The 17,298-nt window shown below is 38.6% G+C and overlaps 1 pseudogene; it reads right to left on the bottom strand.

Moving 5' to 3' along the window:
• Positions 1–314: 314 nt before the first annotated feature.
• LOC111545045 lies at positions 315–1,411 on the bottom strand (annotated as a pseudogene).
• Between the last annotated feature and the right edge of the window lie 15,887 nt (positions 1,412–17,298).

A 17,298-nucleotide genomic window follows, 5' to 3' on the forward strand; every position in this document is an offset into this window, starting at 1 on the left:
TCTTTCCTCCTTCTCCTCACCCCCATCTCACCTCTTTAATATTTCAGGAAAGACTGCCCGAGAAACAAGCTCACACACTACATTCAGGACCATGATGATTGTTGAAAATTACTAAATAAGTTGAACTTTGCTTCTTGGTGAAGCCACATTAATTTCTTTATAAAGTAAATTTGAATTTCACTGCAGTTCCAATTCATGCTTTCAGTGATATACAGCAGTTACCAAAATGTTAAAGTAATTTCAATCAGTTGAGCCTTCAGTGGCAATACTTATAAATTATATTTATTAGTATAGTCAAGATAAGAGAGATTTGATTATAAAATGCAGCATCTTTCTCTGATTGTCTTGGCTAAACTTTTCCTCTTCTTTTTCCACTCTTTTCTTTGCTGCCTTCCATCTTTCTCACTTGAATTTCTCTCATTAAGTCAAAAAATATCTTGTCAGCATTAGCTCGTGTTTTAGCAGATGTTTCCACATAGTTAACACTCCACTAGTCAGCTCTGTTTTTTGCCTCTTCTATGGAAACCCGCCTTCTATCTTCTAAATCTGATTTGTTAGCAACCAGTAGAAATGGAATAATCACATCTTCTTTTACTCTTAAATCTGTTCCCAAAGCCAACTGTAGCTGCAAAGGATTCCATTTCTGTAATAGAGAAGACACAGAGGAAGTAGTTGTCTTTAATTGCAGCGTAGTCCTCCTGCCCAGCTGTATCTACGATATAGATCTGTACTTCTTCCGCATCCCGAGCTCCCTTCTGATAGCTGTCTGCTTTAATAGGCTCATATTCCTCCACAAACTCATTGTACATGAACTGTACATGATAGGTGAAGCCAGCTGGTCTTCCTGGGTGGAGTGGGGACTTGGAGAACTTTTCTGTCTTACAAGAGGTTTGTAAAATGCACCAATCAGTGCTCTGTAAAAACCCACCAATCAGCACTCTGTAGCTAGGTAGAGGTTTGTAAACTGCACCAATCAGCACTCTGTAGCTAGATAGAGGTTGTAAAATGGACCAATCAGCACTCTGTAAAATGGACCAATCAGCATTCTGTAAAATGGACCAATCAGGAGGACATGGGAGGGGACAAATAAGGGAATAAAAGCTAGCGGCCCCTTCTAGCAGCCACAACCTGGGAGGGTTGTGTTCTGCTCTATGGAAGTTTTGTTCTTTTGCTCTTCACAATAAATCTTGCTGCAGCTCATTCTTCAGGCCTGTGCCACCTTTAAGAGCTGTAACACTCATGGCCAAGGTCGGCAGCTTCCTTCTTGAAGTCAGAGATACTAGGAACCCACAGGAAGGAACCAACTCTGGACACATAGAGTCAGAGCTGACTTGCCCACACTGCCGCTATCCACCATGATGACCTTGTGTAAGGCCAAAGAGTTCTGACCCTTGGGCTTATTTGCAGCCATCTTGTGTCACAGTTTTCATCAAAGGATTAGGAAGAATCAACCAGTCTGCTGCCCCAAGGGCTCTGGAAGTCAGGGCTGCATGGCTCCCGCCAGAGGGTACTCAACCCTCATCACCTGGCAGGCCCCGGCCGGGAACGGCCGAAGGAGGACTCTGATGAGTGGCGGAGGAACCTGGGAGGCTGGAGGAGGACGACGATTCCGGTGTTCCACCCTGGGGAGATCCACCGTCCTCCGTGGTATCAATTATACTGATATCTAGGTTTTGTCAGTTTTAAACTATAAAAAATTTTCCCATGAGTAGAATATTTGTGATTATTTTTACTAACATTATTAATTATATGTGATTTGTTTATTTAAACACGGTTTAGGGGATACAAGTGCAGTTTGGTTACATGAACATATTGCGTAGTGGTTAAGTCTGAGCTTTCGCTGTGACCATCACCCAAATAGTGTACATTGTACCCATTAGGTAATTTCTCATCCCTAAACCCTGTCCCATCCTCCTACCCTTCTGAATTTCCTGTGTCTATTTCACTGTCTCTGTCCCTGTTTAGCTGTTTAGCTCCCCCTTATAAGTGAGACCATGTGGTATCTGGTTTTCAGTTTGAGTTATTTCACTTAGAATAACAGCCTTCAGTTCCATCCGTGTTGTTACAAAAGACATACTTTATGGCTGAGTGGTATTTCATGATGTGTGTGTATATATATATACGTGTGTGTGTGTGTGTGTGTGTGTATATCACTTTTTTAAAATCCAGTCATTCTTTGATGGACACTTAGGTTGATTCCATATCTTTGCTATTATGAATAGTAGTGCTGTGATAAACATACGAATGCAGGTATCTTTTTGGAAAAATGATTTTTTTCTCTTTTGGGTAGATATGCAGTGTTGGGATTCTGGATTGAATGATACTTCTGTTTTTGGTTCTTTAAAAACTCTCCATACTACTTTTCATCGGAGTTGTACTATAGTTATACGTGATTTAAAGTGTTATATTTAAATTTTATCAAAACCATAAGAAAACTGTGAATAATCTTCCACAAATATTTTAGGATTATTTTATATCCAGGGTTGGCTCATGGCATTACAAATCTAATCATCTATATATGTTGAATCACTTTATTGTGGGTCCTGTTGAAGCAAAAGCAAACAGCAGGGTTAAAATGTCAGGCTAAATAGCACTGGGGTCAAAGCGGCAGGACAGAAATAGTGAAGTCAAAATTGCCTACTTCCTCTTTCACAAATGTTTCTTCTACACATTGATCTTTGTGATTCGTTCAATAATTCTTAAGTTGTCCAACAGATGGTAATTAAGGGCCTCCTACATTCTAGGCACTGGAGATTCAGCAGGGAACAAAGGACAAAGCCCTTGCCTCACAGAGTTTACATCTTCAAGGAGAGGAGTAGACAAAAGCAAACAGACAAATGCACATATTTAGGCAGTAATAAGTGCTCCAGAGAAAAATAAAGCAGAGTAAAGAAGTTTGGCAAGGCACAGGTGTGAGTTTAGGAAGTCCTCACTGGTCTTTGCTCAGGAATCTGAAGGAAGAGAGAGGATGAGACAAATGTATACATGGAAGACGAGTGTTCTTGGCAGAGGGGTGGATCAAAGACCCTGAGATGGGAGAATTCATGGTTTGTCTAAGGTAGACCAGTGACATGTAACTTTAGTAAGCCCTTTGGGGACTCGGGCTTTCACTCTGTGTGAGATGTGAAGATGATGGGTGTTCTCAGGCAAGACAGTGACATGCTCTGAGTGAATGCAGTCTGGAGCTAAGGCTGCTGGGGTTGAGTCCCAGTTTTTTGACCTGTTAGCTGGGTGACTTTGGGCAAATTATTATTATTTTCTCTGTGCCTCTGTTTTCTTTCCTGTAAAGTGGGATAATCATGGTCCCCGCTACATAGGAGTAGAATAAGTATTAAAACAGTTAATATTTGTAAAGTGTTTTGAGCAGTTCCTGGCACAAACTAATGCATGGAAGTGTGTGCTACATAAATAAGTAAAGGTATTTTATAGTATCGTTTTGACTGTGGTGTAAATAATTGTGTGTGTGTGTGTGTGTGTGTGTGTGTGTTGGGAGTGATGGAAGGGTATTCAAGTTGGAAGCATGTAGTAGACCCATTAGGAAACTAATCTAACATGGCAATGATGCTGATTTAGACCCAGATGGGAATAGTGAAAGTAGTAAGCAGTGATTAGATTTGAAGTATATTTGAAAATAAAACTGACAGACTAGAAGTGGAGTGTGAGTGAAGGAGAAGAGTGGAGGCTCTCTCTTAAGGTTTTCAGACTGAGCTACTGGAAGAACAAAACTGCCATTTTCTGAGGTAAGGAACACTATAGGAAGAACTGTGGAGGAGAGTTGCTGATCCAATAAAAGTTACATCCTTGGACCAGTAATCAAAAAAGGGTTGGTGTAGATTCTGAGTGCAGACATCTGAATGTTTAGTGGACTTAAAAATATAAAACTCCTATTAATATATTTGCAAGACAATAAGAGTGCAAGTCGATCCATTAGGTATGGAACTCAGTGGGGTGTAGAAAATCCCAGGGAATTCAAGATACTGGAAGTAATCTTTAGGAATTCAGTGATGAGCTATGAAATACTGAACCAGTGCGTTCCTGAGTGTATCTTGAAAACAGATCTTGAAATAAAGTTTCAGAAGGCCTTTGGAAGATAGGGTTCATAGAAAATGAAAAATGGGCAAACCCGTGATCTGTGGACACAGCCAAATAACAACAAACACAACAAACGACAGCACAACAGATAAGCTTTCTTTTGCTTTCAGTTGCTAAACTTTGTGTAAAATACATTATGTCCAAGGATAAAGAAGTTGCACTAATCTTTTATAGTACCTGACTCAAATTTACTAGTCATAGAATTTTGTATAGCTGAAATTGTTAGTTCTGAAAGCCTTACACTACGTATTAAGATACACTGAGGAAAATAAATTTTGCTAATTTGAGAAGATATACAAAGATAATATATTGAAGTTGAATTCCTTTGTCAAATCTATTGTTCTTTCCAAAGTTTTCCAAGATAATTTAAAATAGCCAAAGATAGCCCACCTCGAATTGAAATAAAATTAATTCAACAATATATATTTATTTGTAATTTACATGACTATGAACCTACAAAAAAGGACTTACTTGAAATACAAAGGATCCTTGTGATTACTTCTATTTAGAACTTACGTCTAATTTGTTCTCTGCTTAAGTACAAAATACAAACATTTTTCTAGTAACCATTTTTATTTCAGAGTGCAGAGGTGCAGAGGCATCATTATTCCTTTGCAGTAAATAAGCATCTATTTTCATTCATGGTGCTTCTCATTGCTGATTTAATATCTTATCCCTATCTCTAATTCCAGGGTTACTGAACTTAGATCAGTGTGGCTATGACATAGAAAATACCTGTGAATATCATTCAGCTCCATTGTTAATTAAATATGGATTGGAGTATGATTAAAAAATTAGTAAAGACATGCTTAAGAAGGTACTATAGAAAGAAGGATGAACTTGGGACTAGAAGACTTAAAATTATGCAGTGACCTTTTCACTCAGGTTCTGACTTATCCAAAATGATGTACCTGGGCTAAGGATTGGGGCAATATTTGAGTTCTGCAAATTTCCATATTTAGAATCAAAGTTAGATAATACAAGATGTATTTTTAAATAAATGATTTGAAGTAGAGAGAAGGGTAGTGTCTTTGCTTGTGGCTTTTTTTGGGTTGAATATTGTGGCAGTGGAGCTGGGGACGGGGCTGCCATAGCAAATCCAGATGCATATTGGGAAAGCTGAGGGTGTCGAGGCTGGTTGTCTGCTTTCCCTGGCAGATCCTCCAGAGCAACCTACACATTTACTTGAGTAAGACATTATGATTTAGAGCTGTGATGCAATATTAGCAGAACTAGCTTTTGAGGCATAAACTTGAGGTTCCTGGTGCCTCATGGCCAACCCTGACATGCAAGGCATTCAGAGATTCCCTCTGCTATCCCAACCTCCACGAGTGTGTGTGTGTGTTTGTGTGTTGGGCATTGTGGTTTAGAGATGATGGTAAGACACGTGAAGTGGTTCAGACCTGAGGTCAGGATGAAGAGTGTAGAGATTTTCCTTTTGGTGGCAAATGGCTGAGGACAATAACAGGTGCCACCATGAGAGCCCAGTGAGCCAGACCAACTAGCAACAACTTAGCAGCACCAAAACAAGTCATCTGAGATGTTGAGAGGTGAAGCCAGCTGGGCTTCTGGGTCCGTGGGAACTTGGAGAACTTTTGTGTCTAGCTAAAGGATTGTAAATGCACCAATCAGTGCTCTGTGTCTAGCTAAAGGATTGTAAATTCACCAGTCAGCACTCTGTAAAAATGCACCAATCAGCATGCTGTAAAATGGACCAATCAGCACTCTGTAAAATGGACCAATCAGCACTCTGTAAAATGGACAAATCAGTGAGACATGGGAGGGGCCAAATAAGGGAATGAAAGCTGGCCACCCCAACCAGTAGTGGCGATCCCCTTGGTTCCTCTTCTGCAATGTGGAAGCTTTGTTCTTTCTCTAGTCAAAATAAATTTTGCTGCTGCTCACTCTGGGTCTGCACTACCTTTATGAGCTGTAACATTCACTGTGGCGGTCTGCAGCTTCACTCCTGAAGCCAGTGAGACCACGAACCCACCGGGAGGAATGAACGACTCCAGATGTGCCACCTTTAAGAGCTGTAACACTCACTGCAAAGGTCAGTGGCTTCACTCCTGAAGTCAGCAAGACCATGAACCCACCAGGAGGAACTCTGGACACATCTGAACATCTGAAGGAACAAACTCTGGACACACCATCTTTAAGAACTGTAACACTGTGAGGGTCCGTGGCTTCATTCTTGATGTCAGTGAGACCAAGAACCCACTGGAAGGAACTAATTCCAGACACAATGTGACCCTGGTAGGCCACCTAACCATGGATATAAGCAAAATCCTCAAATCCCAGAAGATAGCACACACGGGCTTGAGGGTGTGGGGTGAAAGCCCACTGTCCCTCAGCACAAAAATTTCCCATAAACTGCATCATATGCCCAGATGCCGGAGGAGGAAAGAACTGTGAAAGACTGAGCATTTACTTTAAATAAATTATTTTCTGCTCAGACTCTTTTAAAGAAAAAAACTATTTAATAAAGGTTTCAAACATCAAAACATTAAATAGTGTAATGAACTGCCATATATTCTGATTCTAGAATCATCAGTTTGTTGCCATGGACACATAACCTATCTTTCTTTTTCACTTTCTTTTTTTCCTCATTAAACTATGCCTTAATGGGTCTCAAAATTCTGTGACAGATTTTTGTTTTTTTCTATTAAAATGTACTGATTTTGAAAACTAATAACTTAAAACTGCCTCATGAAAAAGAAACCAAAATGGTTCACAAAACATTCTCCTTTCCTTCTGAAGATTTTACAAGGCAGTGTTATCATTAACTGGTCTTTTATTATTAAAGTTAAATGGCTAGTTGAAAGAAATAGTTCTGAGACTGTTCTTCCACCATTGATTAAGACTGAGGCGTCAGGTAGTAGGGATAATATGCATTTAGCCTTCTGAGCTTTCTGGGCAGACTTGGTGACCTAGCTTCCTCCAGCAGCCCTCTTGTCTGCTGCTTTGATGACACCCACAGCAATTATCTGTTTCATATGACACACTGCAAAATGACCCAAAGAAGGACAGTCAGAGAATCTCTCAACCCACCTGGGTTTGCCAGAAACAATTTCAGTGACAACAGCTTCACCCAGTTTCAAGAATGTAGGGCCATCTTCCAGCTTCTTACAAGAATGGTGATCAATCTTTCCCCTCAACTCAGCAAAATTGCAAGCAATGTGAACTGTTTGACAATCTAGAATAGCGGCATAGCCAGCACTGATTTGGCCTAGATAGTGGAGGATAATCACCTGAGCAGTGAAGTTAGTTGCTCCCACTGATGGGTTATTTTTCCTGTCACCAGCAACATTGCCATGACAGACATTTTTGACAGATATGTTCTTGGCGTTGAGGCCCACATTGTCCCCAGGAAGAGCTTCACTCGAAGTTTCATGGTGCATTTTAACAGACTTTCCTTCAGTTGTGACGTTGACTGGAGCAAAGGTGAGCACTGTGCTGGGTTTGGGAACCCCAGTCTCCACTCAGGCTGCAGAAAGAGTTCCAATACCACCAATTCTGTAGACATCCTGGAGAGGCAGACTCAAGGTCTTGTCAGTTGGATGAGTTGTTGGTAGGATGCATTGCAGAGTTTCAGGAAAGCAGCATGGTTCCGCTGACATTGCCATCTTTAGAGGTGACTTTTTGTCCCTTGAACCAAAGCATATTAGCACTTGGCTCCAGCACGTTCTCACCATTCCAACTAGAAATTGGCACACGTGCTACTGTGTCAGGGTTGTAGCCAATTTTTGTAATGTACATGCTGACTTCCTTAATGATTCCCTCTTACCTCTTATGGCTGTAGGCTGGCTCAGTGGAATCCATTTTGTTAACATCAATAATTCGTTGTTTCACTCATTTAAAATCTGAGATACTTGAAGGAGCCCTCTCCCATCTCAGCAGCCTCCTTCTCAAACTTTTCAATGGTTCTTTTGTTGATCACCCCACACTTGTAGGTCAGATGGCCAGTAGTGGTGGACTTACCCTAATCTACATGTCTATTAATGATGATGCTGATATGAGTCATTTCTTTCTCGTTTTGGCTTTTAGTGGTAATTTTCACAACACTCATGTTCTGGCTACAAACTCGTTATGAAAAAGCTTTTTTTTGTTTCTATTTCTTTTTCTTTTTCTCCTATGCCCTCCCCCCGTTCTGTTCTGCCCTCCCCTCCCCCGCCCCTGCACCTTCCTATTCTGGCAAAAATATTTTAAAGCAAATCCGGGTATCATACCACTTTAATTTCTATATATTTCACTCTTCCCTCTAAAACCCTTTGCTATACAAGCAAACCTTGTATAACTACTCCTTAGACCAGAAGAAACTTAACACTTTTACTTGGAAAACTTAACATTTTTTTGCTCTTGATATCCAGCAGTGTGTGGCTTAAGAATAACATTAGATCAATAATGGAAAAAAAAAAAACCACTATTTTTTCTTTGCACATTTCCTTTTAAGATAAAAGGTTATTGGACATCTCCAATATAGCCATCTTATATTTAAGTAAGTAATTTATAAGATTTCACTTCTCTTCCTCATTGAGATATGATTATACAAGCCAATATTTTTGTGTGTGTTTTGAAAGGGAGCTACGTATTAATCAACTTGGAAATCTCAAAAAACACTTTCAGCAACTCCATAGAGTACAGACATTTACCATACTTGACGTCTTATAATAGTACGTATAGAAACATGAACAATTTTTGGAGCATGTAAATTGGTGGCAGAAGATGACATGTGCATATATTTATGCATGCATACACACACAAACATACACTTTCACCTGAGCATTTCACTTATAATTCCCTGAAAGTGTATCTACCTTAGGAAGCATTGATTCCCAGCATTTTGGGATCATTCAATTATTTTAAAAATAATCTTATGAAAGTTAAAGACCCTGTCTCCAAAATTGAACACTCACACACTCACACAATTTTGAATACATTTTTATTGATTCAAATGCAGCCTTGTATCTACAGGATACCCTTCTAGCAGCCATAATCGAACCATTTTCATCTTACTTTTTGGCCTTGCGTACATTTTGACTTTATGTTAACTGACGTATTTTTATATCTGCTTTGCTACAAGCTTCAGTGCCAGGAATATCTTTTATCAGTAATGCTCAGAAATGTTCATTTTTCCAGGAAGATCACTGGGGCCTCCCCCTGCTTGGCACTTATTGCTCTGTATTCTCCTTGCCAATTCAAATACCTGCCTCTCCTTCTAAACCCTGAACCTCTCAAGGGCAGAGACAAGGTCTCGTTTAGAGGAGTGCAGCCTCCAAGATCATGTCTAGTTTTAACAGCCCCTAAATAATTACTCATTGGATTTTGTGCAAAATGTTATTCTCATTAAACACTTATGAAGATATGTGAAGTTCAGTGATTTGCCCAAAATCAAACAATGAATAAGTGGTGTAGTGGATATGACTCTCAAGACAGCTGACTTTCAGTCCAAAGGTATTTCCAATACATTACCTGTCAAGGATTTTAAAAAAAAAAAAAAAAAAGCTGCAGTGCAAGTCACTACCAATGTGTGAACTCTTGTCAGAGAGAAGGTCTCGCTAGCTTGGGGATGACCCTGAGAATGGAGCATAACTGTTCAGAGCCTCATGATATGGGTCTCAAAGAGGAAAAGAAAGGAAATCTTGAGGTAGAAAGAGGCTTCCAGAGAGCAAGACAATATATATCTTAGGGAAACCCTGTTATAGTCATCAAAATGATGGCACATTTTAGGATGTGTAGATTAGTGGGTACTTTAAGAAACATTCTTGCAACCTAGGATATCAGATTGCAAGCCCAGGTAACTAGTTAACTGGTTGGCCGCAGTTCAGTATTATTATTGGCTCATGCCTTCCTATCCACTTCTCCCTCCCAGCTGCCAATTTCTACAAAAGAAATCTCATTAATGTCTTTTGTTCATGATATGTCTGTGTTGTTTCTGTAACTCTTTTTGTAGAGAAATAATCTGTTATTTTTTGTTTTATAAGTGAAAAAGTTGGATGTTTGTGAAAATATAAGATGGACTTTACTGATGGTTTAGCCATTATCAACTTCTTAATCAATTTGATCAACTTAAATGGTGACTTTATGGTGAATGGCACAGAAGACCTAAAGTGTCTGGTTTAATAGCTGAAACAACCCTTTGAGTTGCTGATTTATTTTTTCATTTTATTCCATTAAAATTTTTATAATATAGGCTTTCTGAAATTTGCCACATCTCTGAAAGTAGAAAACAAGTCAATAGAAGACGTTTCTAAGAAAAGCCAGCAACCAGCATGAGCAGAATAAATTTGAACATGTTAACTATAAGTTCATACTCAAAGAGTGAACTCATATTTATTGTGGACAACTTCTGAATGGGAAAGATCGAGGGAATATGTTCAGAGAATAGCCTAACTTTTAGAGAAATTGCAGTCATTTTCTGTTTTGGGGGATACATGAAATATTTAGGAAAGTTGTGCTTCTGTTGACTTTGATTGAAAAATCTATTACAGGGTCTTTTTAGTTTACTTGGATGATTCATTTTGAAATCTGGCATTAAGACAGCATTAAGAAAATACTGTGGAAAGAGAATCTCACAACATCTAGCCCTAAGGCATTTGAAAATCTTCTCTTTATCTTTTTATGTTAATTTCTTAATTTTTTAAAAAGTCAAATGCTGATAGTAAATATTCATCCCCCCAAAACAGCATTTGTGAAATATCTCTTATGTATAAGTATGTTCATAGCATGGGATCATGAATAAATTTGTATTTAGGGTTGAACTAAGCCATAGATAATGCAAGTATTTTGGGGGAAGATACCCTTATTAAGGTATGTCACAAGATTTCTTATTGAGAGGCCCATCTCATGCCACCCTCTTCCAATTACCTGAGATTGACACTGTTGCCTTCCTAAAGAAGATACCACTTATTGTTAATGGGTGTAGGAGATTGCAATGCTCTGTGTGCACACATGCATGCACACACACATACACACGCACTTGTTAAGATACCTATAGCAAAGGAAAAAAAGGAAAAAGAAATCACGTGTTAAAGTCATTTCAAGGGTGTGTCAAGGTTCTAAGGTTGGCCTAAAATTAACATTTTTTGTTTGTTTCTTGCTAGGGTGAAAAATTAAGCCATGCATTTCTATTAGCTGAACAGCACAATTGGTTTGCAAGACTAGATGACCAATACCAGGTCAGATGAGGGCACTGATGAAAAATAACACAGAGCAGGTAAGTTTTTTTATTTATATTTGGCGAGACCTGGGAGAAGCCGAATGAGAAAGGGTATACATGGCAGCCCAGATTTTACAGCTCTGCATGGGGATCAAATGTTACAGTGAAGGAGCGGGAGATTCCAAGAGAGAAGTAGGCAATCACCAACATGGTTTTCTTTGACGCTGTGCTGAGCTCTGGCCTACAGAGAAGAAGGTAGACCTCAACAGGGAGACAAGTGGGACTTGAGTGAGTTTAGCAGGGCTCACTAGCTCTGTGGAGATCTGGCAGCATCACTGTCACATTCTAATTATTTGCTATGGAGGTGGAAAAAGTACTGTGAAAGAGCAATTCGAATAATAACAAAAATGGAGGAATGCAGATGAACTGAGAGAAACAGGGCTTCCCATATAAGCCACTAACAGAACATACTTGAGGAAAAAAGATCTTTAAGATAGTCACAGGGGTAGTGAAAAATGTGTTAAGCACTTTTGCAAGTTTTTTTCTCATAAAATCCTTAAGATAACCCTATGAAGTGGATCCTATTATTATCTCCATGTTACAGAGGGAAACACTGAGGCTTGAAGACGTTGAATAAGTTTCCCAGGATCTCACAGCTAGCAAGTAGCAGAGCTCGGATTGAAATCTAAGGAAAGGCAAGGTAGTTTAAAATAAATATTCAAAGAGGAAAGTCATGTGAAGGGGGATTTTTTTTTTTTTTTTTTTTTTAAATCAAGTATAGCTCTGGAGGGCAGAACTAATGGGAAGTTAAAGAAAAAGGTACATTTCAGTAAGTTGTAAGCTTTCTGAATTTTAGAACTAACCCTGGGGGAAGAACTCCTTCATGAAATCATGAGCTGTATATACTAGAATCATTCAAGTGCAGCTAAAATGGCCACGTGTCAGAGAAGCTGTAGAGGGATTTCAGATTTGAGTGGGAATGTTAGACCAAGTGACCTTTAAATCCCTGTGGGTTAAAATTACTATGATATGAGTTAGTTCCTCAACATCTGGATTACATGTATTTTCAGGCCTGAAAAATAAGAGCTCAATCTCAGTTAACTCTGATTTCCCTGGAAGCCAAAACAGAAAGGGAAACTATATTCTGAATTTGACAAAAAGGTAGAAAGTTAGTTTATGAGGAATAGCAAACTTTTCCTTTGCTTTCATTTCAGAGGGCAATTGAATACAAAGGTCAGTGTTTATTTGTTAAGCTCCCTCATTAGAGGAAGTATGACATAACGGGGCTTTAAGGTGGTTTTAAAATATAAATATTACCAACTTCATTTGCATTTATGTCCTTGTGTCATTGATCATTACCATCTTTAATTGCCATCCATGGTCTAGTTTTTGACACAGGTCTAGGAATCTATGGGTCCCATAAAACATTTGTAATCTTTAAAAGCCATGCACTTATCACATATTTATCAATTAATCCATATCTAATAAAAATAATTATTATTTTTCTTACCACTAAGTATAGTTTTAACAGCAAAGTGATAAAAAGAATTAAAAGTTCTTAACTCAGTTGAGATTTTGATCTCTTTAAAACCCACAGTGGCATGGTAGTCTCAGCAGGTGGAAGACCAAAAATACTTCTTGTCATATTATTACTTGTGAGCTGCTCTCAAAACTAGCAGTTGATAAAAGAGAAACCACTCTCACCCTCCTTGTAAGGTTTTTCTTATTCATACAGTAAAGATGTTGGAAAATGAAGACCTATAAAATCAAGGGTAGACTAACTTTACAAAACAAAGGAAAGAAAGAATCATATTCAATCCTGCTTGGTTAAGCAAAATGCAACAGTGAACATGTATCTTATGGGTTATGTATCTAAGACCAGGAAGGTTACCTAGTTGTTGTAGAAGTAAAGCAAATGGAATACAAGGCACATATAAAGACCAGAAACATAATTATAATTCCATTTTTTTGGCAATTGAATAGAAAGTAAAAAGTTTCTTTTTGATAAGATTCCCAAGGAATAGGAATGCTTATAATCAATCATCTTATTAGGAGTGAGACCTACTGATTTAGTTCAACTAGGTGAATTAAAAAGTTATTCTGCATAAAATCTTAAACTTGGTGCTGAAGAAATCATAAAATGAGACACAATCTTTAAAGAGTTTACCATCGGGCACACATCAGTCAAATGAGCCAGGAACTATAATAAAAGGCAATATATTATGCATATTGTAACTGAGGTATAAACAAAGTACAGTGGATTCAAAGGAGAAACCGCTCACTTCCTATTTGGGGTGGAGAAAAGGTAAGGCTTCCTAGGAGAAATAACATTTGAAAAATGGGTGAAATACTTACAGGTTAAAAAAAAGGAGGAAGAGGCCGGGCGCGGTGGCTCAAGCCTGTAATCCCAGCACTTTGGGAGGCCAAGACGGGCGGATCACGAGGTCAGGAGATCAAGACTATCCTGGCTAACACGGTGAAACCCCGTCTCTACTAAAAAAATACAAAAAACTAGCCGGGCGAGGTGGCGGGCGCCTGTAGTCCCAGCTACTCGGGAGGCTGAGGCGGGAGAATGGCGGGAACCCGGGAGGCGGAGCTTGCAGTGAGCTGAGATCCAGCCACTGCACTCCAGCCTGGGCGGCAGAGCGAGACTCCGCCTCAGAAAAAAAAAAAAAAAAAAAAAAAAAGGAGGAAGAATGTACCAGGCAGATAGATGATTATAGGTGTGATGACAGGCAAGTGTGAGTCCTGAGGTATACCAGAGCAGTGGAGCAGACGCATGTGAGGAGGTGAGGCATAGGAGCTGCTACTGGAGATGCAGGCTGAAGTCAAGTGTGATGCATCTCCTCACAAGGCTAACAGGTCTGCACTTATTTTCACAGGTGATAAGGAGTCATTTAATATATGGAGTTAAGGGATGAAAGGATCACAGGGCAACCTTGAGTGTTGTGTGCAGATTGTTTACTGCAAATCTTAGAGAGTGTCATTCACCTGGTGACCCTGTTGATTTCTGTATTTCATAGGACCATATTTTAGTCATTATAAGTGTGTTATATAACGAGAAATTTCTTGACAGATGGAAGTCAAGTGTCTTGAAGATGGGATGCCTTTCTTGATTTGTACAAATGCACCATGTGGGGGCAATGGTAGCTCATGACAGCTGTGCTCTGGGTAGACACATCTTAAAGCAGAAGGTAGAACTGATGGCTACAAGGAGAGTCTGGAGACTTTGATAACTGTACACACAAAAACAGGAGCTTCACTTGGAAGGGAGGCTGATAGAGAATCTAGGTGGCAGGCAATGAAAGAAGAACCCATACATGACTTCAGTGATGGGTGACAGATAATGGTGGCCAACAGGAAATAGAAAAGTGAGAAGGGAGATTTATTAAGGCAAGGGAAAGGGAGGCAGGGAGAGGGCAGAGGTGCACACACTTTGGAGCCAGCATTGTTGGCAGAACATCCAGGTGGAAGTGTCAAGTGTGAGGCTGAAGTGCTGGTCTGGAGGGCAGGGCAGGAGCTGGGCCAGAACCATCCGCATAAATGTGATTGCTGGGTCTCAGGGAATTCATGAGATAAAGACAGAGCTCTAGAGAGAGGCGAGCAGAGTGTAACTGGTATCAGAAGCAATCCTCGTTCTTATCACGTTTTGCTCTCTAACCCCAAAAGAATTAGGAATAAATCTTGTAAAAGGAGCCTGCCTTCTTAGTAATGTGGTTGTTGGATAGTTTGTTTCATTTCTAGCTCCTGCCAACCATCCAATGCAGTCAGAAAGCCAGCTTTATCCAAAAACATGCCATGTGTTTTTTCATTATAAGATTAGATAAGAGTAACAGCAGGAGAAGCTTTCTGACCAAAGGCAGAATCGTTGATGACCTGGTAATGTTTCAGTGGTGAAATGGAAACACATGAATCAATTATGAATGCAATCAACTCCTCACTCAAGAAAGAAAGCAATGGCAAAAACTACCTGAAAGTATCCTTCTTTGATCCTCTTATGCACTATATGTGACTCCATATTTTCATTTCCGTTTTTCCTAATCTGATACTAAAATTAATTTACATTTCATAAAGCCATCAAATTAATGATAAGACAAAATAGTCAAGAAGTGCATCAGGTGGCAGAGAAGGAATTCTGAGATAAGAATGTCTGCGTTGTGTATGTCTTATACAGAGAGTGAGGGCTTATTCTAGCTCTCCTGAGCTGCTCATCTCATAGTTTCAGACTGGCTGGAACACTTCCTGGTATCAGTGCGCTCATACTTACCTCGTTATGAAGATCCCAGCTGCCAACAAGGTATCAATGTTCCAAATGTTATGTAGAAGTTGACTATTAAATAAAACATATTTCCAACTTGCCTACCCCTTTACTTGCCATTTTAACTATTTTAATAGACTTGGGGGTCCAATCTAAGCTGGGAGTCATAAAATACTGGTTCTTCTGGGTCTTCAAGAAAGTTTAAAAAAGAGAGCAACATTTGGGTCAACATCAATATTTCCTTGATGTGTCATTTTAAATTCCTACCATGACTATACTTTGTTTTCTGCACTTTTCAGAAAAGAAGTGTATTATGTGCCAGTGTCTCCAGGATGATGGAGAAGAGTTTGATAGTCTAGTAATCCATTTGAAAGTTAACATTCTGATCCCCTCATCTGAATATAACTATTACTGATATTCAGTTTGATAACTGATATTCTCATTGAACTAGAATGATTTTTAATGTGGTGAGCTATATTTAAGGATGTCATGGGTGTATTAGAGAGATAATTGTTTATTCAGCACTTTGATCTACAAATAAAAATATATAATATGTAACTTTTAAAAGAACATTCAGTGTAGATGAATATTTGCAAGACAAAGGCAGAAAAACTTGGGCCTTTACAAAGAGTATTTGGGGTGTAAAATTTATGAATTTGATTATACTTTAAAAAGTATAGTGAGAAACATTAAATCTATCTAAAGAAAGATGTCCTTAGTATGGGAGACGGTTCTCTCAAATATTATGTAAATTTGAACAATCTTGTTTTCTCCTCCATTTAGATACTGTTCTAAATTATTATCCCATATTAGTCCATTTTACTGATTAAAAGGTATGCCCAATCTCGTATTACTGAAAAGCACATGTATTAAATACATAGCTCTTCATAGAGAGCTGTGTTTTTTCTCAATACTGTAAATTTTCATTAAAAGAAGCTAAACCAACAAATAAGCACACATACTAATAGACACTTAAACATACCAATTAGGCGCTTGAATTAAAGACAGCTCCTAATCTGCAATTTGTGAGAAATAAAATATATGTGCTCAGTTAATGCAGCTTATTTAGCTAGTTTGTTATAAATATTTATTGATGTCAGATGACAACTGAGAAATTTAATCAGTGCATGCAAGAACATAGTTTTCTTGTGAATGTAAGTCAGGTAAAAATGCGGAAGGGAAAATGTATGGCTGTTGAAGATCTTACAGAAATGACTTTAAAATGAATCTGGGAAAAAAAAACAAATTTAATTTCATTTTCATCTAGAGTATTTTTTAAACATTATGAAATGTTTGTAACTTTCTTTTATTTTATTTTAAATACTTAGGGACTTCCTGATCTAGAGTAAATCTGGAGTCCAGAATATTAAAACTTTTTGAGGAAAAGTTTTGCTTTCAGACTTGTCCCACAATGTTATAAAATCTCTCGGGAATAAACTTGCACAATTATAAAGATGTTCTTCCAAAGTTTCACTTGGCTTCAACGGCCTGCTTTTTTATTTTTATTTTTTCTGCTATTGAGTAAAACGTAAAACAGCCCACCAATCAACCAGTTGACCAAACAAAAAAGGCTGGATATCTAGAAATGTATAATATGTAAAACTGTGAATGTTAATAGTGAATACCTCAAAAAATGTGGTTGGAAGGATAAGTAGATAGTGATGCAAAAACATAAAAGGATTATAGTCTCTTATTTTCTCTGGTTGATAGCATGCACAAGTAACTAGGAAAGTCAACTCAACTCAATGTGTGATTGCTGAAGACTGAATTGTTTCCCTCCCAAATTCAT

Source organism: Piliocolobus tephrosceles, chromosome 8 (genome assembly GCF_002776525.5).
Source record: "Piliocolobus tephrosceles isolate RC106 chromosome 8, ASM277652v3, whole genome shotgun sequence".
Taxonomy (NCBI): Eukaryota; Metazoa; Chordata; class Mammalia; order Primates; family Cercopithecidae; genus Piliocolobus; species Piliocolobus tephrosceles.